Here is a 12,733-nt window from a genome sequence, read left to right on the forward strand (position 1 = left end):
CTGCGGGGACCCCGGGCGCCCCGGGCGGGGGGCGTGCGGCCGGGCGGGCGCCGCGACGCGGGGGCTGGCGGGGGGCGCGCGGCCGGGCGGGCGCCGCGACCGGGCGGAGGCCGCGACTCGGGGGGGCTGGCGGGGGGCGCGCGGCACCGCCGAGAGGCTCGCGGGTCCCGACGCCGGAGCTGTGCGGGCCGCCGGCCCCTCCGCGCCCCTTAAAGGCGCCGCCCGCCGGCCCCGCCCCCGCCCGCCCCCGCCCGCCCTTCCTGGCCGCGACCCACCGGCCCCGTCCGTCCGTCGCCGGCTCCCCGACAGCCGCGGGGCCTGCCAGCGCCCGCCCGGCCCGGAGGGCGCGTCCCCGGCCCGCGGGTCCCAGCACCTGAGCTCCACCCCCGCCCGCACAAGCCCAGACCCCCGCCCCGCGGGTCCCCGCCCCCAGTTCCAATCGCGGTGCAGACCCACGCGCAGGCGAACAGCTGCGGCCCGCCTCCGCCTGCCCGCAGGTCAGGGTGGGCCTCAGCCGTGGCCCACACGCCCACCAGGGGCGGGCGTGCGGGCCGGGCCGGACCCGGGACAGTACTGCGGGGGCCCGCAGCGCGGCGACGGGCATGCAGGCGGGGAGGCCGAGGCCGGGGCACCAGTGGGGACCACAGGGGAGCGGGGTGAGAGGGGGCCGGCCCTGGCACGAGGCGTTTCCTCTTGAAGACCCCCGAGAAGGGACGTCCCCTGCACGTCCAGGCTGGGCCGCCCCGCTGTCCACCGGCGGGGTTGAGGGTCAGGCCGTGTCCACCCAGGGCAGGCTCTCCGGGGGCACAGAATGCGGGAGACTGGAAAGGGCCAGGAGCCGGGTCCTCTGCCCGCTTCCCCCACGCCCCCTGCAGACGAGGCGTCTCAGCGCCCAGACCCCCGGGCCTGCCTCGGGGCCAGGTCTGCAGTGCCCTCTACAGGCCACTGGTGACACTGCAGCTCCTGGCCCTGCCTTCCGCCGCCGGCCACCACCAGGGGCTCTCTGCCCACTCAGGCTGGGGGCCACTTCCCTGCTCTGCCCTTCACAGCTGCCTGCAAAAAGCACGTCTATTCCCCTTGCTTAGGTGGGGAAACTCAGGCCCAGGAGAGGCCTGTCGCAACTTGGGCTGAAGGGACCGGCCCTGCTGCCCACCCCACCCTTCCCAGGCTTAGCCCACCAGGCTGCGGGTGGGCAGGTCTTCCTGGGGTCCCTGAGCTCCCTGAGTCTCCAGCCACGCCCAGGAGGCGGCTTCAGGTCCACCCAGATGGGGTTCCGCGGGGCTGGGACTGCCTAGTGGGCTCCCTATAAAGTGAGTGATTTCGGGTCCCCATCAACAAGAGCCAGATGGGCCAGAGCAAACATGGCCAGCCCCTCGCGCACTGTCCAGCCCTGCAGGTGCGTTCTGAAGCCTCAGTGACCCCGCCCGACACTCCAGCCCGCCACGGGCTGTGTTCCCTGGACACACCCGGGGCCCGTGCAGACACATCCCCTTGGAGTCAGTGTCTGGGAATCCAAGTCCCCCCAAGCCTGCAGGCAGCAGCTTGTGTGTGTGTGTGTGTGTGTGTGTGCGCGCGCGCGTGTGCATGGGAGGGGTCTCCAGGGAGCAGCGGCCTTCTGGGGCAGGTGTATGGGGCTCAGGGCCTGCACCCCCAAGTGAGGGTCCTGCTACCCAAAGTGACCTTCTTTGGGATTACTGGTGGGGAGCCATCACTGGCCATGCTTGCCCCACTGGACAGGACAGACGGATGGGTCCTGGCCTCCGGGGTCTCCCAACAGGCCCAGGACCACTGGCCCTGGACCTCTGGGGAACGAGTCCCTCATGGCTGGTGGACCCGGCCCAGCAACGTCCCTGCTCTGCTCTGGCCAGGGCTGCCGTCAGATGAAATCACGGCTTATGTCACTTGGAGCCCTCTCGACGGTCATGCCAACCACACCTCGGCCTGCGATAAGACTGCTTGGAACACATGAGTGTAACTCAGAGGAGGCCTAGTGCAGGGTTGGGGTGCATTTTATCCCCTGTGACGTCACACTGGGAGGAAGCACCCAGGAAACACCTGCCTTCCTGACTCCTGCCCCCCAGGGACCGGCCTCTGGGTAGACGCAGCAGCTAACACTCGGGAAAGCCTGCACCCTGTGAAGCCACTGCTGCTGGAACCCCTATTTTACTTATTTATTTATTTTGCTATTTTTTTTATTAGTGAAATGCCATGAGTTACAGTGGAACCCCTATTTTAAAGAGGAAGCACTCAAGGCTCAGAGAGGGTGAGTACCAGCCAAAGGTCACACAGCCTATGGGGGCAGACCTGTACCCAGCATCAGGCGCCCACAGGTACACCCAGTCTGGTGACTCGGCGGTCCAGGACTGAGAACCCTTCCAGTGCGGGTGATGACACTGAGGGCTCTGACTGCTGAAGATGTGGGGGACCAGGGAGGTGGCCACTCTCGGGGGCCTGTGAGTTGGGCAGGGATGTGTGCCTGACATCCTTGGCTTTGTCTGGCTCCAGGGAGACAAAGGCAGCTGAAGGCGAGGGGTGAGTTTCCAAGATGATGTCTCAGATTCAACTCATTTGGGGGCAGTGACAGGAAAAATAACTCAGGGCTTGTCTGTGGGTTGTGGTCAGGGTTGGACCAAGGTGGTCCAGGCCAGCTGCTGCCCGACCCGGGCTTCTGGGATGAGCCCCCACAGGTGCCTTATTGGGCAAGAGAAGCCAAGCCCCATGGGCGGCTCCCGGGCATGCATGGGCAGCAGCAGCGTCCACTGGAAGGCTCAGCCCTCTCTGTTGGCTGCAGGCCGTGAGGCGCAGTGCCTGCAGCAAGGCCCAGAAGGGCCCCTCTCAGCACCGCCAGCATGCCGGGGCCACCAGACAGAGTGCCGCCCCCTGCGGTCTCCTAGAATCTCCCCTGAAGGTAGTGCTTTGTACCTCTTCATACTAAACTCAGCTAAACCCATGCTTGTGTTTGTTTGACCAACACCCTCAGGCATGTAGATGTCTAATCTAGGGAAGGAATGTCCGTAGCGCTGATGTTTACTGGTTCTAGTCAACAAATACAGCCAGCCGTGGACAGTCGGGCCCGTCCTGAGACTGTCAGCCTCATCTGTGCTTTTTCAACCTTATTTCCGTCTCTTTCCTTACTCCTCATGGCACCGGCTTCAGGCCTGTTCACTCCGGGCTGGTCCCTGGCACTCGGCGGCAGGCAGCAGTGCCCAGGCCGGGTCCCCTTTCCAGCCCTGAGTGCTGGGCTCGCCTGTCAGGGCAGCTCCCTGTTATGCAGTCACCTCCCCTGGCTGTGCTGAGAGCTGCCTCTGGACCCGACACCTTGGTCCCGAACGCCAGGGCATAGCCCTCCACAGATCCCGCTGCTGCCTGCAGTTCTGCCATGTCCCCTGGACCTGGCCCTTGGCTTCCTCTGGGTGGGCAGGGGAAAGAACGAAGCTTCCTGCTGGGTTCTGAAGAAAGAGGGGTGCGGAGGGCCCCGATTCCCCCACCATGCCTGCCCTGCAGAACTCCTTCTGAGTGACCCTTCCTGAGCCGGCTGTGCCTGTAGAGAGACAGGACAGTGGAGTTCCAATCCCACCACATATGGTCCCCAGAGCCTGAGTGACCCTTGAGTGCAGAGCCAGGAGTAAGCCCTGAGCACCACCAGGTGGGGCCCAGATAAAAACCTAGTGTGAGATCGTGGTGTTTGGGCGTCCTTGGAGTGGCCCCCAGAGGAGGACGGGGCTGAGGGCCCTCTGGGTGCTGAAGGCCCCAGTGACGGGATGCTACGGAGCCTCAGTCCAGCAGTCGCCAGAACCTGCCAGCCTGGGAGCCTGGAGCCTCAGTGGGGCTGGAGGGCCTGGTGAGCCCCCTGAGGGAGGGCTGGCTAATGGCTCTGGTTTTAGGGCTCCCCGGAAGTCCCCAGGTTGAGGACTTGAAGAGGACGGTTTCTGCAGGCAGCTAACGGAGGAGCGGGGTGAGGAGTGAGCCACAGAGCCCCGTAGGGTTCTCCCCTTCCTAGTGCTGCCCACGCACAACTGGCCACGCTTGCAGACTGGAGCCCTGATTAGGCTGAGCCACAGCATCTCCCGCCCCTTCCACGTGATTGGTTCCGTCTGATGCCACGCCACGCCCATCGGAGCCTTCAACTTGAGCCGGGCTGGGCACCTGCTCCCTGGGCGGGAGTCGCGGTGACCAGCGGCCGGCTGGCCCCAGGAACAGTCTGCGCGGAGCCACCTTGGGAGCACCTGGAGGGGCGTGCGTGACTGTGGACTGTGGGTGACTGGCCGCACAGCTGGACGCTGACCCCAAACGCAGATGCCTGAAGCCACTCGCTTGGGGGCTAGCACTGACCACAGGGGCGGGCGGCCGCTCTGTGCTAAATGTGGGGACACCAGGAAGGGCCCCAGGCTGGCAAGGGAGGGAAGAGACGGGTTGGCAGGGGCGGGGTCGCAAGGGGGCCTTCTTCAGGCCCCACGACCAGAGCCCCTTCTGCGGTGTTGGAGTCTAGGGCCTGACTGCCGCCAGCAGGGGTGGGATCTGAACCCGCTCTCTGCTCCAGAGCCTGTGTGGTCCTGCAGGGGTAGGCTGCGGTGGACCCCTCTGTGGGATAACATTGGGTTGTCCTTGCTCCTCCCACAGGGATCTCAGGTTTATCGAGTTATTCCCACAACAGTGCCCCTGAGGCACACCAAGTCCCATCAAGTACTAATAATCCTAGGTTGCTTTTCTCTTTCCTTTATGTCATTGGCGTGGTTTATTTAGCAGTGTCCTTTTTGTATAGACACAGGAAGACAGTTCAAGCTCTACTTGTAACATGGGAGTTAATTGACCCCAATAATATTCACTTCTGTGCATCCATATTTACTTGACTTAAGCCTCAGTTGCCCTTAGTTCCCAGCACTCTAAAAGCAGGGTCCCGGCGAAAGGACTGAAGGGACCCAGGGCAAGTTGTGAGCTACCCTGGCATCAAAAGGGAACAAGCTAAGCACCACAGATATAATAAGTTAGGATCATGGTCTGGGACAAACTCTGGCATGACTGAAAAAGAAGTAACTGAATAAGGACCCTGCTTGGGTTAGAAACACTAATCTGGCCTGAGGACTGCAGTCTGGGATAGATAGCGAGATGTCCCCAGGAAGAGCCAGTCTTTAAGCTTAATATATCTCTTACTGTGTTCATGGGCTGGAGCGATAGCACAGCGGTAGGGCGTTTGCCTTGCATGCAGCCAACATGGCCGACCCGAGTTTGATTCCTCCGCCCCTCTCGGAGAGCCCGGCAAGCTACCGAGAGTATCTCACCTGCACGGCAGAGCCTGGCAAGCTCCCCGTGACGTATTCGATATGCCAGACACAGTAACAACAAAGTCTCCAATGGAGACGTTACTGGGCCCGCTCGAGCAAATCCACGAACAACGGGAGGGCCTTTACCTTTACCTTTACTGTGTTCATACAAAATGACTAGAAATATTATAAGAAGTAAATTTACTATGGATTGCTAGTGAATTTATGGATTTATGGACTAGTAAATTCCTAGCTGAGGAAAGGAGAAAGCAAGGCACCCTGGATGGAATCCCGCAGATCTCCTAGTCATCTGGAGTGCTGAACCCTCCTCAGATGAGATTTTGTCCTTGAGTTAATCTCTTGAAGGAGTGGCGTGACATCTGTTGGTTGTTATGATAATGTTCAACCCCACCTTGGTGTACCCCCACCCGTCACGATTCCTGTATAAGTATGTTGAAGGGGAAAGAGGGGAGAGTGAGAACTGAGACTCTGGAGACTTTGAGACTTTGGGGACGAGGAGGAGGCCGAGATGACGACGATGACTGGAAGGGGAGGACAATGAGACAACCACGAGAGGAGGAAGGAAACGTGAGGAGGTAGAGGACTTTGAGATCTACAAGGAGACTAGGATGATGGAACTATGATGACTGGGGTGTGACCACAACTGTGACTAAGACTGCGCAGTCAGGGGAGAGATCGCAGGACCCGGGGAAGAGAGAGGAATAAACTGTCCACTGACCCAGCCCGGGCCGGGCCCAGTTTCTCCAATGCCCGGTCCTTGTCTGTCCTCTGTCGCCATCGTCTGGCTGGGGCATGGTTCTCCGCCACCGAACACTTGAATCCCCCACGCTTTTTTGGTTGAAACTCCCACTCCTCCACGGCCTGCTCACCTGGGTGGCAATGCCCAGGGCCTGTGCTGGACACTGTACACCCTGCAGGAGGCCTGGTTAGCCCTGAAGCTTTGGTGGGGAGCACCAGGTGTACCCCCGGGAGCGCTGGCCATGTACCACCATGGGGCTGAATGGGTGCCCGGCCCCGCTCTGGCCCTCCCCTTGGAGTGGACTCCCCTCTCCCATGCTGCCTTGATGCTCACCCCATGGCCCAGGGGCCCCTTCCTGTAATCAGTGTCCCCCTTGGTCTCTGTCTCAGACATGAGGGTCTGCGACCCCCTTGCCCCTGCCAACCCATCGCTTCCCTCCCTTGCCAGCCTGGGGCCCTTCCCGGTGTCCCTGTCCAGACCCTGCGGGACTCCTCCTGGCCCCACTCCTCAGCGCTGTCCTAGCCCCAGAATGTGTTTCTGGCATCTGTTGCGTGTATGAGGCACTGCAATTTAGGAGCATGTTGATGAGAAGGGGCCCGTGATGGAGACACGGGCCAGTGTGCGTGACAGCAACAGGGAAGGGTCGCACGATGGAGATCCGCATCCCTGATGGAGACCCGTGCCCACACACCCCGAGGCGCTAAGTTCAGCGGGCTGGATCATAGGTTTCATGGCTGTGACACACTCAAGTGAGCACCGCGCTCCTCATTGCAGTGCTCAGGGCCTTTCCGGCTCCTGCCAAGGACTCCTGCACCTGGGGCTGAGGCTCCTGGACCCCTTGTCCTGGGCCCGTCCCTGGAGCAGACCCCACCCCCTTGGGTGATCCAGACCGGGGGGGTTCACTGTCCTGGGCGACCCAGGTTGGAGGAGCCAGTGTCCATCCATCCTCAGCTCAGCCACATTCAGCCACAGCGACTGACCACATTTAATTCGTGATGGACTTCAGGTTGTCTTTTTGGGCCAGGGAATGTGGAAAACCAAATAGCCGTGTCTGTTTGGGGAACCCCAGCTGGAGAGATGGGGACAAGCTGGACAGCAGCCACCAACAGCCAGAGGGTGGAGCTCTGCACGGGCCCGAGGGGGATGGGCAGCCCTGCGGCGGGGCTGGGCCAGCGCAGGGCCTTGACCAGGAGTCCGGCTGCGGGCAAGTGTCAGGGTGTGAGCTGGGGAGGGGGCAGCCAGTGTCAGCAAAGGCTGAGGTGGTGTAGTGGGAGGGCACCCATGGGTGCTCAGAGAGAAGCCCCCTCTCTGGGCCGAGTCCCCAGCCCCCCAGTGGCACATCGGTGGCTCTCCTGGCCACTGACAAGAAGCCCCTTTAGTCACTGGGGTCCCTGAGCCGGAGGAAGCGCCGCGGCCCCTGTTTCCTTAGCGGCAAGGAAGCTGCAGCCACGCAGCGGCCCGGAGGCCCCCTCCCCCTGCCCAGGCTTTCTGCCGATGCGGCATTTCTGGGCCCTGGCAGCAGCCCAGCCGGCTGAGCTCAGGCCCCAGGCATGCCCCTCCGCGCCCCTCTCCGGGAGGCCTGGGGCTTGGGCCTCGCCCTCCCGGTCCCCTGGGTGCCCCCAGCCCTTGGTTTTCTGCACCCCACTCTGCCCACCCCCTCCGGGCCTTCCTGCCTGGGCCTGCGCCCCCTGCCCTCTGCTCCTCCGCGCAAGGAAACTTCCTTCTCAGCACACTCCTCCCCGGGATGGCTCTGCCCCTGTTTTCCTGACCCCCACATATGGCGCTTGTCACCCATCTTGGGGACCTTGGGCCGGACAGTGAGCAGCTCCTTTATAAACCCTGCATCTGTTTTCTGGGTCGCACCAGAAAACCTGGTCTCCACCCTGCCTCCCCCGCCCACTGTGCCTGCTCAGGCGCCTGCTGCTGCAGGAGGCGCTGATGGGGCCATCCATTGTCCGTCCGGCTTCACCCGCACCCAGGCTCCCGCTGGCCCCAAGGCCGAGCTGCTCCTGCCTGGAGTGATGCTCCAGGAGCCGGGGCAGGGAGGACCTCGCCCAGCATGGGGAGCGTGACGCCCCCATCCTGTCCTGCCTGGCAGGAAGAGTCCATCCCAGTCCCCTCAGTGGACACACGGGCAGGACTCGACCGCAGAGCCAGGCTGACTCTTTACATGCGTCCGTCTGTCCTGCAAGCCTGGCATCGCTGGTGGCTGCAGCTGCTCAAAGCCCTCGGCCGAGACCCCTCAGCCACAGCCGCGCCCGCCTCAGCTCAACCCCAGGCAGATTCACACTGGCATTTCAGGACATGTGAGGGCGTGCTTGCAAGCAGTATGCCCACTTGCATGGTGCCAGGTGGCACACGTGTGTGACGCGGGTCTATGAGGTATCCATGAATCTGGGTGAACACATTTGTGTGCCTGGAGGTGAGTTTGTGTTCATGCACATGTGTTATATGTGCTGCATGCAGATGTGCATGACATGCGCTTCACGTGTGATACGATGCCCAAAAGCATGGGTCATATGTATCATGTACACATGTCATACGTGTGCACTCACGTGTTATGCATGTACAAGTGTTTATGTGCTTGCATGTGCTACACTGTGCCATGAGGTCATGTGTTACATACAGTGTGCGACTGCATCACATGAATGACGTGTGCATGTGTCTTATGCAGATGTGTGTTTGCATGTGTTGAACATGAGTGCTGCGCTTGTATGTATGGGGCCTTCACGTGTCATATGCATATGTGGGTGCAAGCAAGTTATATTATGACATGCGTACAATGTGTTGTTAGCTGCGTGCTCACTGTGTTGTGTGACATGAGCTCACACATATGTTATATGTGGTATGTTCATAAAATGCTACATTTACAGCATATGTGTTACATGTGTCATGTGCTGGCAAATTGCATGTGACACTTGTGTGTGCACAGCACATACATCATATATGCTACTTATATGTGTGTTGTGTTCACATATGTGACATGTATGGCTTCTACTCACATGTGTGTTATACGTGTGCATGTTGGTCCAGTCTAACCAGCTGTGGCCTGCTCACATGTGTGCACTGGTCTCTCTGGCTACAGCATGCTTATGCATGTGTGCGTGTGGGGGGTGCCGGTCTGTCTGACATTGTGTCGTGTCTGTGTGTATGTCAGTCTGTCCAGCGTTGTGCTATGTCTGTGTGTCTGTCGGCCTGTCTGATGTTACGCCGTTTCGTGTTACCCAGCCGGCATTCGGGCCCCAGGCTTGTCTATTCTGCCCAGACCTGAGGTTCTGGGCTCCTTCCCGGGAGGAGGGCTGGAAGGGCCTGGCTGCCCTGGGGGTGCTGGGTGCTGAGGGCTGACCTCCAGCTCCCGGAAGGCCAGATTCACCACCGAGTTCTGGGGCAGAAATTCTGCTGTCTTCACAGACCAGGACAGCAGAGCCTGGTAGTCTCAGAAGGGGCTGCCTTGTGTTGCAGGTGGGGAAACTGAGGCAGGGGTGCATGAGCCGACCATGGGGCACAGCTTCTTCCACTTCCTGCTGCTGCCACGCCTCTACCTGCTCTTCCTTCACCCGCCCCCAACAGGTTCTCCCTAGGTAGGACACTGGGGACAGCAACACAGGAGCCACCGCACCCCACTCAGGGAGTCCCTATTGGGGGCTTTGCCCTCAGCCCCACCCAAGCTCAGCCTACCGCCACGCCTAATTTTATTTTTTTTAATATTTTTTAACCATCGACCATATCCACACGATAACCAAGCTCATTGAGGTTTCTCGGGAGTTTAAGATGCCGCTCTGTCTAACGTTCATTGATTTAAAGAAGGCCTTTGATTCTGTTGAGACGGAAGTGGTCATTGAAGCCCTAGCCAATCAGGGCATTCATACTCAATACATCAGGATTCTCCGTGAGCTGTATTGCGGATTCACTACCAGGATCTCACCATTTTACAAAGAAGTGATCATCGATGTCAAGAGAGGTTTGGCAGGGTGATACCATTTCACCGAAACTCTTCAGTGCCACCCTCGAGAACATCATGCGATGACTGGAATGGGAAGGAATGGGAGTGAAGATAGATGGTCGGCAACTACACCACCTCCGCTTTGCTGATGACATTGTTTTAATAACACCAAACATCAGCCAAGCGGCACAAATGCTGGCCGACTTTGACCATGAGTGTGGAAAGGTAGGACTACAGCTGAATGTTACGAAGACAATGTTTATGAGAAACAGCCTCATTCCTGACGCCCCATTCGCTCTCAACGGAACAACCATCTCCGAATGCAACAGCTATGTGTACCTAGGTCGAGAAGTCAACATGACAAATGACCTGGCACCCGAGCTGCGCAGGAGGAAGAAAGGGGGTTGGAATGCCTTCAAGAACGTCGAAGAAATAACTAAGAGGATGAAGAACCTCCGGCTCCGGGCACATCTCTTTGATTCCACTGTTCTTCCTGCATTAACATATGCCTCAGAGACCTGGGCCCTACGTAAACAGGATGGGAATGCCATTCGGGTCTCCCAAAGAGGAATTGAAAGAGCTATGCTTGGACTATCACGTTTCACTCAAATGAGAGAAAGAATCCGGAGTTCCAACATCCATCGACGATCAAGAATCAGGGACGCTGTCACGTTTGCCAAGGTGTCAAAAATCAGATGGGCTGGTCACGTAATGAGATTTAAAGATGACCGCTGGACTAGAGCTGTTACCGACTGGATTCCACGGGATGTCAAAAGATCGCGTGGCCGCCCACCTACCAGATGGTCAGACTTCTTCCTCAAGATCGTGAACGATCGGTTTGAGGCTCTTCATGTTCCCAGAGCGAACAGATGCCATTGGGCTACACTAGCACGCGACAGGGACAATTGGAGATGTTACTGGCGCCCGCTCGAGCAAATCGCCGACTAACAGGAAGTTAAGTGATTAAGTGAAATATTTTTGACTTTTTGGGTCACACCCAGCAATCCAGCAATTATCAGGAGTTACTCCTGGTTCTGCACTCAGGAAATTCTCCTGGCAGTGCTCAGGGGACCATATGGGATGCTGGGGATAGAACCCGGGTCAGCATCGTGCAAAGCAAAACACCCTACCTGCATACTGTTGCTCTGGTCCCCTACCATCCCTCTCAGACTCCGCCTAGCCACCCCCCTCACCGCTTTAGACTGCCTAGCCCCCCTCTTTAGACTGCCCACAGCCCAACCTCAGACTCTGTCCACAGCCCCACCCAGACTCCGCCCACAGTCCCCGAGACCCCGCCACAGCCCACCCTCAGGCTCTTCCCACAGTCCCATTCGGACCCCACCCACAGTCCCTTAGACTCTGCCCACCGCCACCCAGACTCTGCCCACAGCTCCCCCTAGACTCCTGTCCCCCGGCACCGATGAATGGACCCCTGCACTCCAGGAACTTCGGTCCCGACCCTGGAGGGGCTCTCAGTGTGGGCAGTGGGGTTCTGGGGACAGGGGCTCACTGATGTGGTGCTGCTGAGTCCCCAGAGCTCAGCCCTCCCTGCTGCCCCCGCCCCAGCCCCAGGCAGCTCCCCTCCTCCCCTGTGGGTGCACAGGTCGGAGCCCGGGTGGGACCTTCTGGACGACCCCCTTCTCTCTAGCAAGCCCTCCTGGTTCCCGGGAGCCTCAGCCCCCACTTCCACCTGCCCGGGGCCCTCAGTGGACCTCAGACCCCAGGCCTGCAGTGACCCCTCACTTACTGGGTGACCCGTAGTCCAGCTTCCTCCCTCTCATCATCACCACAGGAAGAGGCTGGCCACTGGAGGGGGCTGCACTTGCCACTGCCAGCAGCTGCCCCGTGCCCTACTGGGACCCGCCTCATGCCAGAGTCTGCCCCAAGGCCTGGCAGGGGACCCCACAGTTGTGTTGGGGTGCAGCTCACTAGGAGCTGGGCCAGGTGAGAGCGTTTTTGGGGGCGTTTTCCTCATGCGCAGCCTGCGGGCGGGCGTGTGCCTGGTTGACAGTCAGTCCTAAGTCTCTGCCCCCTTGCTCTGCCACCCTGGCCGACCCACACTCTGCTCTCCCTGTCACACCTTTGTCGTTTCTCACGTATTTCTGTGCCTGGCTCCAAGGCCAGGTCACCCCAGGGCCCGCTGTCCTGTTTCTGCATCACTGGGAGGGCACCCTGGACTCCCAGGCCCTCAAGCCAGGGGGCAGTGGGGCTTGGAGCCCGAGACCATCTGCCCTTGGGGCTCCCAGGTGCAATTCTGGGCCTCCCAATGGCCGGGGTGGCCTTCCCCACACTGGGTCCTGGTTCTGTTTCTGCCTGGGTGCCCGATGGGTAAACTGAGGCAGAGAGGAGTCTGCCCCGAATCCACGCGGCTGGGCGAGGGGAGGACTCAGGTCTGGGCTCTGTGCCCTGTGCCAAGGGCGGATGGCAGCGGGGGGGGGGGAGAGGGCCTTCTCCCTCCTCCCAGAGCTGGGGCAAAGCCTGTAGAATCTCAGGGGTCCCGGGCCTACTTCCAGCTGGGAGACCCACAGGAAGTGCCCCCTCAGTGACCTGTCCCGGGTGGGGTCCCGCCGTGCTTCTCAGAAAGCCCAGGTCAGGGCGGACTGCGCTGGGGACGGGGCATGTGTGTTTGTGCTGGCAGGTGCCTGTGGCCCGTCCGGCAGTACGCACTGAGCTCCACCTGGACACAGCCTGGACACAGCTGGTGGAGGGGGGTGGACGCTGGGGGCTGTACCCATCAGGGTCCCCACCCTCCTGCAGCGACCGTCCCCT

This window comes from Sorex fumeus, unplaced genomic scaffold (genome assembly GCF_029834395.1).
Source record: "Sorex fumeus unplaced genomic scaffold, SorFum_2.1 ptg000095l, whole genome shotgun sequence".
NCBI classification, from domain to species: domain Eukaryota; kingdom Metazoa; phylum Chordata; class Mammalia; order Eulipotyphla; family Soricidae; genus Sorex; species Sorex fumeus.